The sequence below is a fragment of the Condylura cristata genome, unplaced genomic scaffold (genome assembly GCF_000260355.1).
Source record: "Condylura cristata isolate star-nosed mole 26May11 unplaced genomic scaffold, ConCri1.0 scaffold00002, whole genome shotgun sequence".
NCBI lineage: Eukaryota > Metazoa > Chordata > Mammalia > Eulipotyphla > Talpidae > Condylura > Condylura cristata.
The window spans coordinates 8,741,478-8,764,684 of NW_004567103.1; the positions used below are offsets into that span (position 1 = coordinate 8,741,478).

General features: G+C 41.2%; 1 long non-coding RNA gene across 1 annotated transcript in view; it reads left to right on the forward strand.

The window, feature by feature from the left end:
- LOC105853728 overlaps positions 1–22,755 on the forward strand; it is a 42,567-nt gene extending 19,812 nt beyond the window's left edge. Inside the window, exon 3 of the long non-coding RNA XR_001145513.1 lies at positions 22,716–22,755. This is a non-coding gene — a long non-coding RNA (uncharacterized LOC105853728). The remainder of the gene's footprint in view (positions 1–22,715) is intronic.
- Positions 22,756–23,207: the final 452 nt, after the last annotated feature.

Consider the following 23,207-nt stretch of genomic DNA (forward strand, 5'->3'; position numbering starts at 1 on the left):
GGGGGGGGGGGGGGGGGTTGTGGAAATGGGCCGTCTAGGCCAGCTCTGCTCTGGCAGGGGGCAAACCCTCCATCTTGCTCCCCTCATTTTTCATATTGGTTTTCCCAATCAGGAGAAAATTCAGTGAGGCTGTGTCAAGATATGCTGATTGCTCAAGGTACAAAGATAAATTTAGTGCATTTGATTGATTTATCATTGTTTTATTGATGTGATATTGCATTATAACACCACATGAGTTTCAGGTGTGCATCCCTGCGAACCGATGATATAGATGACATCAAGTTCATCACACCTTGTGCCGTCCGTCCCAATTTGCCTACCGCCTTCCTCTTTCATTGGCCTGAGAGTTCAAAAGCTTGCTTTTGTTTTCTTTAGTTCACCTGTTTGCTTTCTCTGCACAGCACTTGAGCGCAACCATACAGTGTTGGTCTCTTTCTGTTTGACTATTCCACTAAGGGGAATGCCCTGCAGGCCCACTGTGCTATTACAGATGGCAGGTCTCATATTTTAACTTAACGGGATTCCATTTTGTACGCAGACGACTTCCTGTGGCAGAGCCAGCTATGTGGGCACCTTGGGGAGAACAGCAGGTTGCCAGGCTGGAGGTCTGCCAGGATTTATCTTCGGGGACTTCCACTTGACCTGTGTCATTGACTGAGCAGAAAATGACCAGTGTAAAGAACAAAACTGGAAAAGTAGAGAACGGTTTCTGTGCTTTCAACATTCCAGCTCCCATTCATTTCACTCTCCACGGTCTCGCTCCTGCCTCCCTGCTCACCTCTGCGGCCTCCCATCAAGGTTGGGGCATAATTCAATAGTGGTAAACAGAGAAAAGAAATGCCGAGCACAGAAGCTGATTTAGGGGTAGGCACGGGGCTCCCGCAGTACCGGTCAGAGCTCTCACTGAGAGGTGATGTAGTTAAATCTTGCTTGTAGTCGCAAACATCATCATGTGATGTTTGTGGGTACAGTACAAGTTTCCCTCTGCATGCAGAAAATCTGTCTGTGCAATAGTGGTTGCTGATGGGAGAAACAGCAGCGATACATGATAATGTAGCAGAAGTGGAGGTGGGATTGGTTGGTGACATTGTTCACCCTCTGCATAGCCATACACATCTTAAGTAAGAAACACCATCCTGCCCTGTCCGACAAGCCATGTTGCCTGTAACCTGGGAGTCTTAACTCATCTGAGGGGGTTACATTGGGAAAGACAACCATGCCTAAACCTGCAGCGTGAACATGACCTTGAAGTGCACCCGAGAGCTAGAAGACACTGCTTATTTCCAGCGAGGAGCTATGGACCCCAGGCAGAGCACTGTTGAGGCAGCTCATTGAGGGAAGTTACTCCTCATACAATTGCAGGTTCTGTGTCCTTCCTGTTTCTGTACTTGCCCAGAGTGAGGTCCCAGGAAGTGTACTCAATTCTGTCTTCCTGTTCAGGTCGTTCCCTTTTCTAAATGTAGCTGCTGGTGGTGGCTGCATGGTAAATGCTGAGTGGAGTGTTGAGTGAGAAACGGTCTTTGTGTTGGGGCAAGACGACTCCAGACACTGCTCTGGGACTGACTGGGGCTTTGGATTGCTCATGCTATGGACAGGCTGGCTCAGAATCACCGATGTCTTTATTAAACTCCAGATTCCTGAGTTTTATCCAAAAACTGCTGGGATTGTGTCTTGAAAATATGCATTTTAAGCAGCCTGTCCAAGTGATTTTACAATACTTTCATAGTTGAGAACAAGTAGTCAACACTTTGGTACAGGCTCATGATTCAGAGGAGAGAATTTAAGAGAAAATTCCTCAGTCAAAATGTTCTCTGTTGACTCACAAGGAGGACTTACTAAACCCAGGCTCTTCATAGTCTCAAAAGCACAGGAAGTGGAAGACATTGAGAGGCTCCTCCACACACCTGCAGAGAAATAAGCAGCACTCACAACTTTCAGATGGGATGAAGGGGATGTTCAACAGCTCATGGTCATTGTCAAGAGCCAACTGGTGCTGCTCTTAAAAAAAATACACCTCGTGATGGAACAGCGGGTTAGCAGCACTGCAAGCTGGCCGCAGCCGCTTCAGTGAGAGTTTGATCCCAGCCCTGGAGCTGAGCCACATGTTGTAGCAGACCTCTCCTGACCCGCCCGCTGCTCCCCTCAGCAGTGTTTTTTGTCGATCTGCCTGTTCTGCTCCCCATTCTGTCTTTGGTGAATCCTCTCACCGCCCCTGCTCCTCTGGCCTGTACCCCAGTTCTGTGTGCATAAGTAAATAAATCTTTAAAAAAAAATACACTTGGAGGTTGGAACTCAGAACCACACAACTTTTCCAATACTTCAGCGTCATACCTGAGATTTGGTGGATGTTTGGGAGATGATGTTTGTTACCCTAAACACAAATGCTTCACTTCATTTTTCCTTTTTTGATGAAGCCATAAGCAAAATCCCCAACCCAGAAGAACAAATAGTACCCAAGTGTTACATAACTCTCTTTCCTCATGTAATAAAGCAGCGTCACTGTAGCCAAGATCTGAGGGTGTTTTCTGCTGTGAAATAGTCTACAAGGCAGTATCTCAACAGACATTTTCAGCTTCTCAAACAGACAAGGCAAACAAACTCTCCTTCGACAAAGCCTCAGCCAAGGTCTGACTGAAAAATGGTAACTGGATGATTGTGACACCACTTTCCCCCTGTGCTGTACTGATAAAATGTTTTTCATGAATGACTCGTAGAGAAGCAGTCACTGCAGCACAGAGGATTCAAAACCTCATTAATATTGGTGACTCATCAGCGCTGGATTCTTTCCCTGTGTCTGAAAATGTCAGGAAATTAAAAAGGCACCGTGGCATCGCCAGGAGATGAATCCCAAGTCAGAGCCATAATCACTTCTAAATATTCTCTGTCTCATGGAAATTTGCTGTCACCTGGGATGTGGCCTGGTTTGTAGCGCCATTCGTGCCGACGAGAATATCCACCTGGTCCAGTAAACCACCCCTCTCTTCTTAAACAGCGCTGGGGTTGTGGGGTAGGAGGTGTAGCGTCTGTCACATTAGGGAGTGAATGGGACAGCTACAGTGTCCAGGTGCCTGCACTGGCTTCCTGAGGAGGAGGGAGAAGGTTGTGAGGACTGGAGCTACATGGGCTCCGCTTAATGGCATTTGTCTGGTTTATAACCTATCAAGATGTATCAGTAAATGGTGGGGTTTGTGGTGACTTATATTCTACACATTAGTGACAGGTACCATTTGGTACCTGTCTCACTTTCTATTTCACTTACATAATCACATAAGTCAAGGTCCATCTAGTTTGTCTCCCAAAGCACTATTTTATCTTATTAAATAGTTAAGTGGTATTCTACTGAGGATATATTCTGCAATTTCTTTATCTACTCACCTCCGGTGGGCATTGAGGTTGGTTTTGGGACTTGACTTTTGTGAAATTACATAGATATTAAATAATTGGAAAATCAATAAAATTGAGACAACATAATTGCTTTGCTCTTTAGTCTTTCCTTGAAGACTTAGTGTCAACAATTCACTGTGAGTTGCTTAAAACAAACCCTAGAATCTTATTTTAATTCCACTAACTTTTCCAGCTTAGAGTATGGGGAAATAATCACTTTTTGAATATAGAGGAAGCAAAAAAAAAAAAAATCCACGTTTGTACTAATATGAAATTTCAAACCTGTATTACAAAACTGGAGTGATAAGTATATCTTGACTGGCAGTGGATCTCATTTGCTCATTGGGTCCTTTGCTATAGTGACTCTTGGGTTTAATTCATTGAATAGCCTTATTTCTTGATGGGGGGTCTTGACCAGGGCCATACATACAATCACTAAGGGGACGCTAGTGACAGAGGAAGTGTGTGTGTAGCTTGTAGATGGTGGCCTTTTTCCTGTGTCTTTCTATAGCTTTCCCTTTCTAGATCTGTGTCCTGATGTCCTCTTACAAGGATAGCGCCATATTAGTTTAGAGCCCTCACTGATTGATGACTTCACTTTAATTCAATTCCCCAAATACAATCAGTCTGAGGTACTGGAGGTTAAGACTAAAACATAAATGTTGAGGGGACATAATTCAACCCATAAGACCTCAGGGAAATGAACATCTAGTTCCCCAAGTGTTTTGCTTCTTCTTGCTTCAGAGCTGCCTTCTCATGCCTCATCTCTGAGAAGCTGCCCCATACTCTCAGTGACCTACAGGTAAGGCAGCACCCAGAAATGATATTAGAAATAATTGAAACAAAACTGATCTGTCCAACTAAGTCCTAAGTGCTCATATCTATTTGCCAAGACACTTCACTCTGACTTCCAGTCTTTAAGGAGCTTTGTGGTGCTAAACTAATAGCAGATGGTGCATTTTTTATGAGAAAGATCATGCTCTGCCTTAGGGTATCATTTGTCCTGATTGGTGTTCTCTGCTCTGAAACACAGCATTTCATTCACACTTTTGGAAGTATATTAGCATATCATTTACCTGATGGTTAAAGGTAATACATAAAAATGCATGGTCGCCTTCATGCCTGGTAATAGCCATGATCCATCCAGCATAGTATTTCATTTTTGATGATCATGATCCCAAAAGGTAGAATGCATTGTTTCAAAAACTTTTCCCTGGCTCATGGCCAGGTGCATCAGCACTGAGAATCCCTGCTGTATAATTTGCATAAATGATCTATGTATTTTTTAAAAAGATTTATTTATTTATACATACAGAACTGGGGTACAGGCTAGGGGTGCAGGGGCGGTGAGAGGATTCACCTGAGACAGAGTGGGGAGCAGAACATGCAGATGGATGGAGTACACTGCTGAGGGGAGCAGGGGGCAGGTCAGGAGAGGTCTGCTGTAACATGTGGGTCACCTCCGGGGTGGGGATTGAACTCACAGTGAAGTGGCTGTGGCCAGTCTGCAGTGCTTTGTCCTATCCTTTGCCCCACCCCGGGGGCATGATCTATGTATCTTAAAGAATGGAGGAAATATTTCTCAACATTTTATAAATTATATATTTATATAATTGATACATTTTATATATCATATATATTATTTATATGTTAAATTATAAATTATATATTATATAATATTTATACATAAACACTAAATATATAATTATATAGCTAAACTGTATATTTATATATAAATATATAATACATAACATGATAATTAAATAATCCCTTTGGAAGTCAAAGTTATCCCTTTCATTAAAAGATTAGGTCTATGTTTGAAGTAAAATGTGTTATTTTACTGGCATTGGGAGTACTGTCAATGAAAGTTCTTATTGTATTTACATGTTTTAATTTAGGTCCTATGCTTGGAGTTAGAAGATCAGAGTTTGTTGCAGCTTACCTCAAACTCTAGGAAATTAGTCAACAATATTGCCTTAATTCTTGAAATCAGAAGTCACTGTAATGATATCTGCCATTCCTACCTCTTCGCTGGTGTGAATAGCCAAGACACACAATTTGTTTTTGCTTATGAGTTTATATGTCGGCAGGTCCGTTGAGCTCATCTGGGCTTGTTGGTGTGTGTGTGTGTGATCAGGTGGGACAGGTATAGGAGTGTCTCATCTCACAACTCCACTCTGCTTTATATGTTATCTTGTCCTTGTGTTATCTCTGCCCCAGACAAAGGCAGAAGAGCAAGAGGGAGAATAGAGAAGGGAGATTTTGGCCTAGAACAGACTTTTTTTTCTTCCACATTTACTTGACCAAGCCAAGTTAAAAGCTAGCCCAGATTCTCTGCCAAGTTATGTTACCATCACGCTGGCCATAACCCTAACTCCGGTCTGATTACATCTCCTTCCGGCTACACCACATGCCGTTTGCACCTGCTGAAGCTGAAATCCAATCATGGCTCCTCCCTTCCTTATTCTTCCTGACCCTCCAGTCTCTTCTTCCCGCCTCTGTCTGCCCACTGTCCCTGGGGACACTTGACTTAGCTGGAAGAACTTCAGAACATCTGGTGATGGGATGAATGGGAGTTGGGGACATTTTTGCAAATGAGTAACTGCAGCATAACTGAACAGGGAGACCCATTTTGCTACATGATTATTATCGTGATTTTTCTCTTGGTCACCATGCACATAGTAAAATATTTCCTATGTTTTGCTTCTAGATTTTTGCCTTTCTTAGATGTGGAAACCAAGCAGAATAATTTCTAGATCTTCAAAGTTACTATTTGATATTTTCTGTCACTCCTAATAGAAGAGATACTGCATTTAAAAAACTCAAGTTTGGATGATCCCTAGGAGATATTTACAGTTCCATGAGAAGCTATATGGGACATACTTAATAGTTACAATATAAATATAGTGAAAAGCACACACTTTATTCTTTCTCATATTGGGAAGGTGTTATTACTTCCTTTCATTGTTCTCAAAGTAATTGAAAAATGTCACTTTTTTCACATTCATATTGCATATGAAAAAATGTTTCATGTTTCTCTATCCTAAACACACTGAGTGGAAAGTTTCAATGTAGCCATTTCTACAGCTCAATATCATGATTTTCACTGTACAGCAAATGAACTCCTAGGATTATAAAACCAGAGGACCACCTAATAAATGTCTTAGTCACATATGGTTTACAATCCAGCTTTTAAAAAAAAAATTCCTAGTTGTTTGCTATGAAATGAGTATATTGTAAGTTATTTAAATAATTATAGAAGCATGAGAGGAGGCTAAGATGAAAATGGCAGGAAAACCTGAGTCTAATTACTGTAGGCAAGCATTAAATTCGTCTTTAGGTTTCATAATCAGAAAGGAACAGTTGAATTTCCAAACCAGGAAAGTTTAATTTATTCTCTAGCACAGAGATCTTACCTAAGGGTTAATAAGACAGTAGCATCCCAAGTAATTTGCTATTAATAACTCTTTTTAAAAAAAAATTCATGTATGCATACAAAACTGGAGTACAGGTCGAAGGTGCAGGGGCCGTGAGAGGCTTCACCAGAGACAGAGTGGGGAGCAGAACAGGCTGACTGACGAAGGACACTGCTGAAGGTGAGACAGGAGAGATCTGCTGTGCTGTACAGGTCACCTCCCTGGCTGGGGATCGATTTCATGCTGAAGGGGCTATGGCTGGCTTCAGAGTGTGAGCTCACTTCAACCCCCGCGCCACCAGGGAGGGCTGTTAACAATTCTTAATTGCTCCCTTTTAAACGTCTGATAAGAAGGTTTCACTTCCACCCACTTACTTTCTTGAGTGGGAGAGAAAGTCCTGTGTGTGTGTACAACAGTAAGTTGCTCTTATGTATGTAGGAGTCTGCTCCTGCAAAATGTAAAAATGTAAAAGTTACCTGATATACTTGCACAGTGGCAGACAGATGAAAAGCTGCTCCTCCAAAAACCAGAGATGCGTTACCTAGAGTCAGTGAATGGATTTCGGTTCTTTGCATGTAGTTGTGATGATAGAAGAATATCATGAGTTTTCAGAATGTTCCAGCTGAGCAGAGACCACCTTTATGGGGGTGGTCCCATGGCCAGAAACAGCAAATATCAAATACCAATGGCCTACACCTAGAATGTGAGATTTTAAAAAGCTTATATCTTGGAGCAGTTTCAGTTTGACAGCAGAACTGGGGAAGGACAGAGTTTTCCCATAGAGCCCACACCCCCACGCATACACTGCCGTTCTCCATATCAACGACCTGCAACAGGATGGCGCATTTGATGAAACTACGCTGACACAAAGCATCACCTCCCGCTGTAGCTTGCATTCGGACTCACTCTTGGTATTGTCCAATTTATAGCTTTGGACAAAGCTATAATGGTGTACATCTACCATTCTAGTTCAGGCAGAATGACAATCCCCTTCAAGCCACTCTTCCTCTCGTGCTAGCCCCTAACTTCTCTACATTTTGCCTTTCCAAAAACATCATATTGTAGGAATCACAGAGGCTGTGATGAGGCAGTCTTCTTTCATTTAATATGCATTTCAAATTCCTCCAGATCTTTTCATGGCTTGATACCTCATTTTTTTTAGCACTGAATTATACTTCATTATCTAGCTATACTGTAGTGTATGCATCATCCACTAAGGAATATTTCAGTTGTGGGCCCTCCTTGGTGGTGCAGCGGGTTAAAGCACAGCACTGAGAAGCTAAAGCCACTGCAGCATGAGTTCGATCCCCGCCTCCCCCGGAGGTGACCACATGGTGCGGCAGACCTCTCCTGACCTGCCCACTGCTCCCCTCAGCAGTGTGCTTCATCGATCTGCCTGTTCTGCTCCCCATTCTATCTCTGGTGAAGCCTCTCACCCTCCACATCTCTGGCGTGTACCCCAGTTCTGTATGAATAAATAAATAAATCTTTTTTTTTTTAAAGAATATTTCAGTTTTCAAATTTTGGCAATTGTGAATCAAATGAAATCAATATCTGTGTGTAAATTTTTGTGTGGACCTAAGTTTTCAGGTCCTTTGGGTAAACAACAAGGAGCAAGCTGCTAGGTTAGATGACAAGGGCATGTTTTATTTTATAAGAACCTCCCAAAACTGTTCCGAAGTGACTGCACCTCTTTGCTTCCCCAGCAATAACAAATCTAGCTCCTTGTGTTGCACGTCCTTGTTGGCATCTGGTGTCACCCCTGTTTTGGACTTGGGCCCCTCTACTCAGTGTGGAGTCACCTACAAACATCACACTGTTACTTGAATTTGCATTTTCCTGAGAACATATAATCTGGCTGTCTTTGCTGCGGCTGGTTTACTGTGTCTTCGGTTGACGTCTTCAGCCCGTTGTCTCATCATGACCCGCTGTTTTCTTATGTTGCACTTGTACGAGCCGTCTAGATAACTGTCTTTCACCAAATGTGACTTTTGCAAAGATTGTCTCCCAGCCTGTGGCTTGTCCTTTCCTTCTCACATATCGGCTGAGTAGAAGACCTGAATTTGGGTATTTTCTTTCCCGAACAAGGAGGGCTGGAGTCAGCTGCCATCGTTTACCCAGGCAGCAGGCCTGTGCTGGAATCCCAGCAGGTTAGGCTCTGGTGACCTAGTATTACCTTGGTAGAAGAACAAAATACTCTGGTGTATTTCTGAATTGTTGATTTTCCTTTTCCCTTGCCGGGAGCGTGAGATTTCATGCATATGCTCTGTGAGAATGTGGTAGAAAAGTAGAGGGCAAAACTCATGAGAATTTGGAGTACCCCCCCACCCCAGACTGGGGGCTCTAAAATTTTGATCTGTCAGACTTCTTTGCACTAAGCCACCCAAATTCAGCTGAGGTCTCCCTAAATTAGCTCCTGTGGCAGTATTAGCTAGTGGGCTACCTACTCAGGTAACACGTAATTTTTCTGTACTCCAGTTTGGGAGACACTGGTTTCTCCTGTGACCTATTTGTCTTATAGATGTAAGAAGAGTTGTGGATTTTTCACTTTATTTACTTTTCTCTTATCAGGACAGATTAGAAACTTTCTTTTTTCCATCTCCAAAAACACTTTAATGAAAGTGTTGACAAATACAGGATTCATGAGCTGAAGGCTATGTACTAAATATAATAAATATAATCTAGGATTAATTTATGAATAAACAACAGGTGGCTGAGCCTGGTTTTCCTCATTATAAGTTGGAATAAGTTTGGGCACTTTGATCCAAGCATCTACTTCAGAATGCTCCAGAAACAATGACTGCTACCAATAGCTATTCCCTACTGATCCACCTAGCAGAAAAGTGTGGCTCTACACAGAGATCTGTGCTCATCAATGATGACCCCATCATCTAAGAACCAGAGGTGGGTGGCAAACACTCTATAGTCTTTAGAACCCACAGGCAAATTTATTAGATTGTTCCATGCCCTATTGGAAGAACAATGTAGATCCCCAGAATTCACCTGACCTCAGGAAGGTAAGGCCTGCAGGGGTGACTTTGAAGCCCTGTTCAGGTAACAGCACTATCATTTACCACATTATTCCACAAAATGAAGACAAGACATTAAGTGAGCTCAGCAGTGTCAGCCAGCAATGCTCCAGCTAGAACAGCAACTTCTAAGCTTCTCACATGCCAGACCAGAAACCAAAGTATATAATTCTATCAAAAGCATTTTTTGCTCATTATTTCATGTGAGCCTGACAAAACATTTTAGGACAGTAATTTCTTCATTTCACTGATGCGAAATAAGGACCAGAGGGACTGGGTGCCGGGTGAAGACACTGTCCTGGGGAGTTCTCAGGGCTGGGAACCAGTCTCACTGCCTTGGCTCAGAAGATTCTGGACTGCCCCAAATGACCTGGGTTTACCTTCATCTTAAGGTCTTGATTGGATTGAGCCAACCTTGGGTTGGAAGAGGCTGTCACACACATTTTAAGTGTCAAGCCATCAATGTCATCTGTCAGCAGATCTGGCTGTCACAAAGGTCCTCCTGACCCGAGGTGGCCCTCTTCCCAGAGTGTTGAGTTACTTGTATGACTCTACTAGGGATATTCTAAGAGGTCCTAGAACTGGACCAGAAGAGATGTACTAAGTCTTGCCCCAGATGCTCTGAGTCTTGCCAGAGTAACCGACTCAAGCGCTGGCTCATAATAAAAGGCAAACCCTTCACACCACAGTGTGTCTGGGCCTCACTGCTGAGGAGCCATTAGCCTGGAGACTAGTGTGCAAGGAATTATGGGTTCTCTGTCCTGAATACTCACTGGTCAGATAATTATCAAATCTGAAGCACTTTAAAGCCTTAAATGCAAAACTTCATTGAAACCTACGGACATAGGTGTTGTATGTATGTGGCAAATCAGCTAGGGCTTGTGCAGCTCTGTTGCCTTCTCTGGGTCACAAGTAGAACTTGATGTCCGCGATTCATTTTTGAAATGACACATCTTCACATCATGGTGATGGTGTTACAGCAAGTTCTTGGTGCCAATAAAGCTGTACTTTGTCCAGGAAATAATGTTGTCTTCTATTTATTTACTCAGGAACTCATTCTGTGGTAAACTGGAGTGCAATGTTCTTAATAGGCACTAAGATTTTCCTTAAGAACCGGGACAAGTAATGAGGATAATTGCTTATAAAGGTAACCAGTGATGTACTATTTCAGAGATTATCTGATTATCAAACTTATTTCTGGGTAAGGTACAGCGGGCTGGTTTAAAAGGTACATTTGGCTTCAATCCCATCTGGATTTAATTCTGAATTACTGTGTGAGAACAGAGTTATTTCACATTTTCTTCTTTACAATCAGGTTACAATGACATGTATTTAGAGGACTGTTATGGTGATTAACTGAGATTATATTGGGATTGTAGGAGCAAATCTCTTACCACAATGGGCAGGTTGTAACTGATGGTAACAAATGCAGTCACATAGAGTGAAGGGCATGTGTGGCATTTGAATCTAGAAATTAGATGATACTCTGTATTTCGCTTTTTGGTAACTTTACAAGCTACCAATTAATGGTAGGATATATGAATGACTATTCTCCCTAAAATCTTCCTCTTTGTCTCTCTCCTCTTTTCTCCCCTTCCCTCCTCACCCCTGTACTCTCTCCTTCCCCTCTCAATTCCCCCTTCTATCTTCATCTTGCTCCTCTTCTCTCTCAATAGCATTCAATCTACTAGGTCTGCTTGAACAAAATGTACTCTGTCTAAACTCCTAGCAGTCAATAGCTAATTGAAAAAGAGGTGATTAGGCAGCTGGGTTTGACTTTAAAATATGAATAGGAGTCTCTAAGGTGTGGCAATTACCAGTGCCTGTTAACCTTGCTATTTATATGGGGATGTATTTTTCAATCTGCAACTCTAGACCAAAATCTGGCCCTTTACTCCTTCCACTCTTTGGAATTGTTCTTTTCCTGTGCTGCAGGAAGTGTTTGAAATGCTTGCCTGGCAGTTGACGAAGGAGGCATAGCCCTGGAAAGCTTACTGGACTCACTCCTTTGGAAGCAGTAAATGTCAGACAACCAGACAACCAGGGGGCTGCTGGAGTCTCCTGGGGAAGCAGGTGTGCCCAGGAAAACCAGGGGTCCCAGTTCTGGTGCCAGGCTACCACTCAGGGCTTTGGAGACTCCAGCTTGTGACTTCCCATCTTTGAATAACATTAGCTGGAGACTTCTTCCTGAGGAATATTTGTTATCACATGTGACCCAGGTGGTGCCAGTTGAGCGGTGATCTGGGTAAAATCTGGGCCTCTTGGCAGCAAAGTCAGGGGAGGAAACACCTGCACCATGGGAGGAGGAGGTTTTCATACCTCTACGCTATGACAGACACCAAGGTCAGTGGTAGGGAACCTTGCATCCTGAGATTTTAGGGTTCAGCAGACTTTTGACTGGGGATAGAGCTAGATAGGACCCTCTGCGCTGTCAAAGATGGAGAGTGGAAGGGCCAGGGGGAGGCAGGTCTTCTCAGCTCTTGCCTCCTTGACCAGCAGGTACTGTCACTCTGTGTATCTTGTGTCTTAACCCTGGCTGGGGCTGCTGTTGCCACCGTCTTTGCTAAGTCTGACAGGCTGTGTTGGCTGGTGAACTTCCTGAGCAAGCCCAGAACAAATGACAGATTCTCACTGTGGGATTTTTAGAGGAAACAAGGTAAACTAGTTGTACTTCATGAATTTTCTGTACTGATAAACCGTCTCCATGGATTAAGCTAAAATGCCTTCAGCTGGGGTGCAGAATGAGCATCCCTTTATTTTAAAAACATCCCCCACTCATAGCATGAGAAATGGTGCTGAGATCTTACTTATACAGACTATATATGTTTAAACAACTGTTTGGAGTCACTAAGGTCTATTTCCAGATCTCCGCAGAGTTCTTTAGTCAAAGAAATTCTTCCCCACAAGTGTTGAAGTGGATCAGCAGATCTCATGTGTGGGTGAATTGACTTTGCCAAGATCTTAGCCTTTTCATAAGTTTTCAAACACAAGGAAATTCCTCTGTGGAATGTTATTGAGGAGCCCTAATCTTGTAAACAAAATGTAATATGTTATAGCTATTTTGAAAGCATTAGCTAGGGTTCACAAGATCCAGATACATTTGCTGTATTTCAGAATACTGACCCTCTGATAGAAGTATGCATAAAGTTCTAGAATTGTTCTTTTATAGTTATATAAGTAGAACATTTCAAAAATTAAATAGAGATAGAAAGAGATTATGCTTTTGGAATTGAAGTAAGCTGAGATAAAGAAGCAATTTCCAATTATGTACATGTTCCCAAATATTAGAGTTGCTTATAATTTTTGTATATTTTCACTTGCTCTGTTAATGGTTCTCTTAATAGGTGATTATATTTATATATGTAATATGTACATCCCTAGCCGTGATGACCAGCGACTCAATTCCCTTGTCTATAATGATAGCTGATTTGAATAATGTCATATGATTTGAGAGAATCAAATGATTTGAGAGTATCAAATGAGATAATGTATGTGGAACACATTGTAATGTTCAAGTACTAGTTTGTGGTACCATATCTAGGTTCAGTCTAATTTCAGGTGCCTTCATGAGACCATCTTGCTCAGTTTGAGATACAATCAAGGGTTAGATTAGTTTTTAGAAATAATAGACCTGAAAGTCTACTGGTATTGAATGTGATTTGCCACCTTGCTGGGAATAGTCGACATTGTTGTTCTGTAACACAACGCAGGGTTAGGCCATTTTGTAGTGGATGCCTTCCCCGAGCTATCCCATAGAAGTGCTTCCCCACATTCCATCTTCCATTGACCAACGTGGCATAAACCTCAGGGCCACAAGTCACCAGGGAATCATTCTCAGCAACAGGTACCCAAACACTAAAGTAAGCTGGAAAAGCAGAATTGGAGTTGAAACATAAATGATCCCAAAACTCATTTGAAAATTATTCCACATATTTATAGAATGAGAATAATTCATAATCTACAGATCATAAAATTAAAAATATGCTGTGGCATGTTTTTATAAGATAACAAAACTAAGATAATATCTATTTAGGTTACTGGTGAGAGCAGGTCCTTTGAGAATGTTGAACATGGTTGCTTTTGCTGCTTTTTTGCTTATCTGTCCCTGAGGGAAGCTGACAGGAAGGAGCCCCACAGTAGCAGAGCTTTGCAAACTTGTCCAGGTCTAGCATATGGGCTATTTGTTTCAATGTGGAAATAATTCTCTCAGAGGCGGCTATTCAATCCTGGTTGCCAATTAGGAATGATTGGTGGAACTCCCCATCGAAGGATCCTGGCTATTAGTCACAGAAGCACCATGAATGCTTCCTGGGATGAGGATGGTATAAACAAACCAAATAGCTGAAGTATCATTCTGTTCTCTTTTGATTGCCCGAAACCTTCTGCTGATATATATGGCTCCCATCCCTTCCTTCAAAAATTATTCCCTAAAATTGCAAATGCTTCTGGTGAAGGAATGATTGTTTTCCACTAGTTTAGGATAGCAAATACAAAATACACAGTGGAGACTGATACCTTAATAAAATCTGGATACCCTCTCCCCCAATAGTAATGCCTAAGGTGGTTAAATGTTGTCCCAACAACTGAAATAATAAGCCAACTCCCTATGAGTAGTAGATATTAAGGAAGCAAAAGAAAGCTGATAAAAACTGTGGTTATATTGGCTTCAGATTAGGTTGGTTTTCTAATCCTTTACCCAAATGAGCTCTATTGACCAACTTGTACTTTCTTAAGGACTCACAGCATGAAATAAAGACAGGGATGAGTCACAGTTCTGCAGGGTGTTATACAAGCAGGTTAAGTCACGATTCCTGAGACTTTAGCCTTGGGGACTGCAAAGTTTTCTTATTCAGAAGTTAAAGGAAAAGAAACTTAGATTCTTAATTGTGCTTCTAAGGAACAATAAAAATGTGCTTTTTCTTTATGTTGATCATTTATAATAAGATTAACTAAATGATTAGACTTTATATCTTATTTACTTTCTCTAAAGCAAGTAGTTTTCTAGAAGCCCTAGCCCTTGCTAGAAACTGGAAGGCCAGAAAGACATATTTGAGTTTTAAAATAATTGCCTTTGCTGAAAAGGCTAGGCTATAAGCACTCAGGCATCATTAGGGAGAAAATTTATTTAGGCCAAGAGATGACGGTAGTCATGCCAAGGAGGAACCAGGGCGGCTGAAAAACAGCACTCAGATAATGGTTCCTCATTAGTACATTGGAACAGATTTTTTAAATAATGGTCTAACACAGAAAGTAGGCCGTTGATTTACACCGTGGCGAAGGGTATAAAGACAAGGCCTTGTTACAAGAACGTTTTTTAGACAAAAATTTTGTGGAATAAACAAACATACAGAAAAGGGTGGCAGCATGCCACATCTAGAGAAAGCATTGATCTTTGAGGTTGCCAGGACTAGAATTATGATAGGCCTTAAATAAATTCATTGGATGGAATGTGGCATCCTTTGACTATCTAACACCCAGTTCCCATGGTCCTCCCCTTTTTCCTGGGAGAGTGACCTCTTCTGCTCTGTCTTTTCTGGGAGGGTAATGCCTTGTTCATGCCTCCACCCTCAGAGCTGAGAGGTCCAGGAAACCCCTTCTTCCTCCTGGTGTTTCTGAGAAGTGGTTATAGGATCTGATTTTGGCTGAATGGGCACTTTCTTCCAAGCCTTCATTCTTGAGTAAATCAAGATTAGAATAGCTGTGTACAATTCTTTATGAAGGCAGCTCTGAAAAATCAGAGATTTTGCTCTGAGGCCCTAGTGTTTTCAGGTGCTAACTCTCCTGTGTGCCCTTAGGAGTTCCATCAGTCCTGTGAGAAGCTGGACTCTTCCCATCTACTTCCCTTTTGTGGTAGAATCCATTACTGCCACGTACTGTGGAGTCAGCTGTTCCAATGTGGAAGGTAAATAGAATCAAACTGCAGGTTTAGGCCTCAGCATCAAGAATTCCAAATTTTCCTCTCATGTAGGAGTTATTGCTGTTTGGAAGCTCATGGGGATATTTTAAAAATGATAACACTAGTGAAAAGAATAAACAATATAAATAATGTAAGCTTGCTAGGAAAGAACTATATGTATGCATGCATGTATATATGCATATATATGTGTTGCATAGATACATGTGTGTGTAGATATATGTGTGTGTACATGCATATACACATATGTGTTGTTTTGGACTACCAACTATGTGTTTGACACCTAGAGATAAAGAAAGTTTTACATAGTCCCTAACCCAAAGACAGGCACCTCATCCCACTCTTACATAAGATCCTGTTTACTAGGGACACACACATACACACTGTTATATACACACCAATGAGAAATGGGAACATAGGGATACGTATAGACTACTTGGTGATGCAGAAAAGGGAATAGCTGTTTTTACCTAGGGTAGTGAGGAATCATTTCCCAAAGGTGATGCTATTTAAACTGGATTCTATAGGATACAAAGAAATTCTCTAGGCATTAACTCTAGGAAGACTCAATGAAACAGTGAAGGTAGGACCCCAAAGTATAGCAATGTGATATATGCTGGGAGAGAAAATTTAGAAAGGGATTATAGGCTCAAATTCAATTAGCATAAACACACATACACAAATGAGGCACTTTGAAAAGAGTTGCATGATGTTAACATGTGTTAGATTTCAGGCGACTTTGATGCCCATAGTGGTGTTTATCAGAGGATGTTCTGCTCCTAGAAAATGTAAGACATCCGAAAATACTACAGGGCCTTTATTTTTATTTTTTAACTTTGACATAAATTTCTATTTAGGCCAACAGATGAGAATAGAAACCTACCTCCAAGGAAGCATGAATAAAGAGCACTGTGGTTGTGTTTTATTGCTAAGTAGATGCACTTACTGATCCTTTCCACACCTCTCTATTTAAGTAGCTACATAAAGGTAGTCAGGGTGGGGAAAGAAGTAGGAGTGCATACCCCTAGCTGGAAAGGTCTAGAAATCATGCCTTTCAACCCAGTTCCTATGCCAAGGTCCCTGTAACTCTTCCTGAGTGGTGTGTCAGCAACCCCGCATCTTCAGCGACTCAGCACCTTGCAAGGCAGCCTGCCTGGCCTCAAGCCCCTCCTACTTGCTAGAATCTTTTGACTTTGAGTCCAAATAGATCTTCCTTTAAATTGGATGCATCTGTTGATCATAAAATTGACCCCCAGATATACAAAGACTATTGACTTCAAATATTGGCGATAAATCCTGTAAATCCCTTTCTTTTTACATCTGCATCACTAATTACAGATGAAACCTGGGGCAATACAGATGACATGATCTTATAAACAGCCTTCTTTATTTTAATTAATCACTTTTATTGACACGCCATTGGTTTCAGCATTGGATGAGTCAGAGGCACAGTTTCCCCCACCTTGGAATGTGTATGTTACACACCACACCTACCAACAGAACACCCACAATAGTTCACTATAGTCGCAGGGTCCCTTCCCCATTTCCTGCCTCATGCTCCCTCTACCAGTAGCCTCAATTCTGCAGTCAAATGTCTAGGGTGTGTTTTGGTTAAGTCTTGCCCCTTTGTTTTGCTTTTCTAAATTCCACATGAATGAAACCATCCAATATTTGTCTTTCTCCTTCTGATGTATTCTGCTTAACACTAACTCCTTCCAGATCCATATTATGAAAAATAGCAAGAGTTAATTATTTTTTTTCATACCTCAGTAGTCTTGCATTGTGTATGAGCCATTCCTTCTTAATCCACTCATCTACCATTGAACACCAAGGGTGTTTCCGTAGCTGGGGTACTGTTAATAGTGCTGCAGTGAACATAGGAGTGTGTATATCTCTTCAAATTAGTGTTTTTCCATTCTCTGAATAAATACCAAGCAATGGAATTGTTGCATCATATGGCATATCCATTTTATAAACAGACTTAGCAAAAAAAGTCACTAAAGATGATAAAAACTAGCAAATTGGTTCAGCAAAGTTGCAGAATATATCAATTTAGACAAATCAATTGTATTTCTAGACAATAACAGTGACCATTCCAAATTAAGATAGTAATTACATTTCTATTATCATATAAAATAACAAATTAATAAAAGGACAAATATTTTGCTTTGAAAATTATAAAATACTTTGGAAATAAGAAATATATGTCCATATAGCCGTTTGATATCTCAGCTCTAAATGCAGTGCCTGCCACTTAAGAGATCGTCTGATAAAGATGTTGCTGGCTGGTCACCTAAAACCTACTTCCAAACTGAAATGGATATATTAAGAAACTTATACAACAATGTTTTCAAATTATTAAGAGTGCACTTTGGCAGTCTAAACTCTACAGCTATTTTCAGAGCCCACAACAGCCATGGGGAAATCAAGATATTTAGAACACTGCAGCACTAATAAACTGGAACTGGGATAATGGTCTCAATGAACCTGAAATAGCATAAGAATTTCACATGATGGAGCTGAGTTTATCCAGTGTTCATGAAAACATTGCCTCTGGGAAAAAAAGTCTTATAATCTCTATGAAGTGATCCCCAAAGTACTGACACCCTAATACTATCTTAAATGTACACAATGTATTCAGTTTGCAAAGACCTTTCACATCAACCTTCATTTGGTCAATAAGTCCATCTAGAAATCCAAATAAGAGACCTGGGCATTTCCTGCTGTAAACTTTCTAAAGGTTCGAATTACTGTGTTTGAAAAGGACAAATGCCATCATAAGTCATTAAGGGGAACCCACAGTAACTGCTCATCTTTCACAAGTCTTCAGTGTGCTATACGCCCTGAAAGGAGGCTCCCTGATGCATCCTTCCAGAAATTTCTACATGCATGGCATCCTTTGATATAAATAATTGATATATGACCACCTTCCCTCAAAGATTATTGTATCACCCATATGCTAAACATCATCCTTTTTGAACAAGGTTCCCATCTGCCTTCCCTGTAAGCCAAGGTCAACTCGCTGTTGTGGACAGTGTCCCCTGGCAGCAGGACCTGTGACCTCCTTCTGTACCTTTCTTTCCAACTAACCATCCATGAGATGATGACTAATAATTTGATTACATTTTTAGCCATGTCAGTCATTAAAATTATTCTCCTTTTACTTAATACAATATTGATAGCTAGTACTAGAAGGATGGGGGTCAAAAGTGGGGAGTAGCTAAAGACAATTTTTGTCTACTCTCTTAGTTGGGAAAAAGCTAATTAAACTGGTTTGAGTATTAGACTATATTCCTGGAGGTCATGATGAGGTCATAATGTTTATTATTGATTTTATAATAGGTACAAATATTATACTATTGGCATTTGGAAAAAGTAACTATATTTGCTTCTTGGCTGCAGTCACTAAGTACGAGAGCAAATGTTGCTCATAAGTGAGGCCATTTGACTGACTTGATAAATGTCTCCCAAGCCTGGGGCTTGACAGGCATAGAAGTGTTTAGAAGGAATTCCACAGAAGTCTCCACATTGTCTCAGAAAGAGTAAGGATTTACTAAAGTATTCACTTTTATCAACAAATACTCAAGCTCTACCACTGAAAGAGACTTCATGTTGGTTCACTAAACCCAGCTTTAAACATTAAGGTGTGTGAAACCCCTGGGAAGAGATTGGGGAACAGAACTGAATCTTTTCTGTGTGTTTAGATGGTCATTCCTTGACTCAGATTCATGAGGAAGGAGTTGGAATTATTTCTTCTTGATTATAAACCTAGTATCAAAATCAAAGACCATAGAGAATCCAGTTTTGATTTAACTTTTCTTTTCTCCCCCAAACACACAATACTCAAATTTTCTCTTTTCTCTCTCTTGTCCCATGAACAGGAAACAGTGAAGCCCTGCTGAACATAATTTGTTGGGTAAAGTTTGTTACTAAAAATCTCAACAAAACAATGCTCTTTGCACTATCACTTAGATATGAAGATTGCTTTGTATTACTGAATGCTTCTTTATAATGGCATTGCGCTATTTTGCACCCCAACATTCTCTTCCTTATTTCTTCCTGGAGAGAATGTTAAAGAGGTGACATTAGTTTCAGTTGTTCCAGGACCTCTATCTAAGTGCTAACAGGATCTCAAAATTTCAGGGCTCGGCTGAAACTCATTTCCTGAGTTTGTTATTCAGCATGTGGGCAATTGTTCTTTATTTTCTCTTACAGCAAAATGAAATAATGAAAAGCAAAAGTCCAATCTTACCTCTGGCACTTACCAACCGTGTGAGCTTGACAAATCCAGTTAAATTCTCTGTGCTCTGGTTTCTTCATCTAGAGAGTAGAAATAAATCAGACGCCCTACATAACACAGAGAGAGATGTTGTTAGAACTTAAATGCCACCATGTAAAGGAAAGTTCTGGGGACTAGAGTGTACAAGCAGGTGATTATATTTCTTTATTACTATGAACATGTCGCCTACCAAAGGTTCACTTTTCAGTTAGCTGTCTGGAACAAAAGACACTATTTCATAGAAAATGTGCTGTACAGAAGAAAGTCTCAGATTTATTCAGGTGGTGAAGCATCTGCAAGGCAAGGAGCTTTTTGTAAAACTATCATGCAATGCTGTCACATTTAATTTCATCATGGAAAATAGGAACATTCAACTAATGGAAAATGTGAATTAAGTATATGTATATAGATCAGATCACAGCCAAAAGCACATGAAGCCACCCAGAGTTTTTCCATTTACATCATGGGTTCTTTATTCAATTATTATTGATGCCTTGTCATCTGCTAGATTTAATTGCAGATAAGAAGCAATGGTTGGCAAGGATTTAAGAAATTTTAATGGAGAATTTTAAATAGAACTATATCCAAGTACATGGATTATACGCCTCCTCCCTCCCCCTCCTCTCAAGGTGATAATTGAGGCAGGCTAACTTGTGAATCATCCACTACCTGGGAGCAGAGCTTGAGAACCACCATCCTAAAAGATCATTCTGCACTCAGGCCAGCTGACCCACCTCTCTTTAATCTGTAATGTGACTGTTCTAGCAACCATTGAAGTACAGTCATTTACAAACCCAGAGTTTTTATATAAGAAAATGGGTTTTTTTGGAAATGATGATGAAAGTAAATTCTTTTCACCTTAATGGGAGCTCTTAGGATTAAAGAAAGCACCTCATAGTCTCCTTACACAATAATAAAAACCACTGAGGCAGAACATCCCAAAAGAGCTTCTAGTGTTACTCGTTATACAGAAATAGTACCAGTCCCATGAAGGCCTGGTTCATGTAAAAACTGAGCTATTTCTCTTTTCTCCTACCTTCTCCCCTAACATTTCAAAACATATCGCCTGAAATCTGTTGACCGTCTGAGCAAATAATTCACTGAAACAAAGAATCAGATTCAACAAATGCCCTTGATTTAGGACAGTATGATAATCTAGCTTCTGTCTTCTGCTGACACGTGCTAATTTCTTCCTTAATCATACAAGTGTGAAGTCAATTTGTTTTCCTTGGGATCCTTTCCATTTCCATGCCTTGCCAGTGAGCTTTTCATCAAGCTTGATCTCTTCTCCATGTGACCATAAACTATCCTGACATAAAATACCTAGGATTCAATGAAAAGGTCACCTGATGATGACCTGAAAAACAGGTATAAAAACAAAATGTGCTTCATCATGCTGTTCAAAAACAGTAAATATAGTTGGGGGTAGAAATCGAGAGGGAGAGAGGTTATGTAACAGCCCAGGCAGAGAAGCAGGCAGGCTGTGGGCTTGTTGAGCATTTTTTGACTGCTTGCAGATGAACTGGGGCTTAGTGGAGACTAAGGGAAGACTTAGTGGAGACTTTCAGAGGAACTGCGACTTAGTGCTTCAAATTACAGAGGAGACTTGATAATTAAAGGGGTCTCAATGAAGGGAGACTTGATAATCCTCAGGTTTAGTTCTGGTTGTTCTTTGTTTCTCCATATTCCACGTATAAGGCAAAGCACTTATTCCCTCTGACTTATGTTGTTTAGCATAATCTCCTGCAGCTGAAGTCTGACCATGGATTGAAGGTTACGGGAGAGAGAGTGGAGAGAAGGGTGAAGGGGGCCCAATGGATTGGGCTGAAGGATAATGGCGGTGGGGAGGTGTGTGGAATATGCACCTGAGAGGTGTGATCCTGTACCTTGGAATCATATCCAGCATTGAAAACCAATAATAAAATAGCTTTGGTGTAAAGAACAGATTGGAGTGGAAAAAAGTGGACACAGTGGTATGTTTTTGCAGTGGTGCCTAGGAGGAAGGGAGAGGTGGTGAGCAGTGGTAGAAATAAAGAGGAAAAAGGCTTGTAAGACAATTGTGGCGTAGTGGGTCGGAGCGCTGTACTGCTGAAGCTAAATCACAGCCACTTGAATGAGTTTGATCCCTGCGCTGGGGGTGACCCATATGGCGCAGAAGACCTCTCCTGACACGCCTGCTACTCTCCTCAGCAGTGATCTTCATTGATCTTCCTGTTCTGCTCCCCGCTCTGTCTCTGGTGAATCTTCTTACTGCCCCTACACCCTCTGGCCCTTCCCCAGTTCCTACATAAATAAGTAAATCTTTAAAAAAATAAGATCTTCTATTAAAAAACGATTGGATGTGGAGGTCAAAGAGAAGAAAATAGTTAACGTGCTTCTGGCTCGTTCAAGAAGGTGGAGTTGGTCCCCTTTCCTGGGAAAAGGTACAGGTAGCAGTGGTGCTCTCACGAGTCCGTACACGGACTTGAGTGAGTTGCATGTACGAGCACCTACTAGTGTGGAGACCAGAGTCTTTATGCTCTGAATCTCTTTCTAGATTGAATAGCATAAACCCTAGGATTGGATGCTGTCCTTCCATCTAACCTCTGGTGGAAGCCACATTGAAACAAAACCAGTAACACATCCCAATGAATACAGGACTAAATAAACAAAAATTGTCAAACAATGAAAATGTCAATTTTTTTTTATTTTAGTAAAATGTCAGTTGCAGGCCCTCCCTGGTGGTGCAACGGGTTAAAGCGCAGCACTAAGAAGCTAAAGACACGTCCGCATGAGTTCGATCCCCACCTGCCCTGGAGGTGACCCACAGGGCACAGCAGACCTCTCCTGACCTGCCTGCTGCTCCCCTCAGCAGTGTACTTCGTCAGTTCTGTCTGCTCTGCTCCCTACTCTGTCTCTGATAAATCCTCTCATGGTCCCTGCCCCTCTGGCCTGTACCCCAGTTCTGTATGCATAAATAAATAAATCTTTAAAAACAAATGTCAGTTGCTTGATGTAAAAGACACATATAAGGGCTTCTCAAGAACATCACAGAATTAACTATTGAAGAGGAGCCTGGAAAGTGGAGCCCAAGGGAAGAGGAAGCAAAGGGGAGTGTAATGTGGGAAGGCGAGAGGTACCTGCACAGAAGGCAGGAAAGAAAGGGAAGGGACACCCCAAAAAAAGTCCCCAGGAAAAACAAGAAT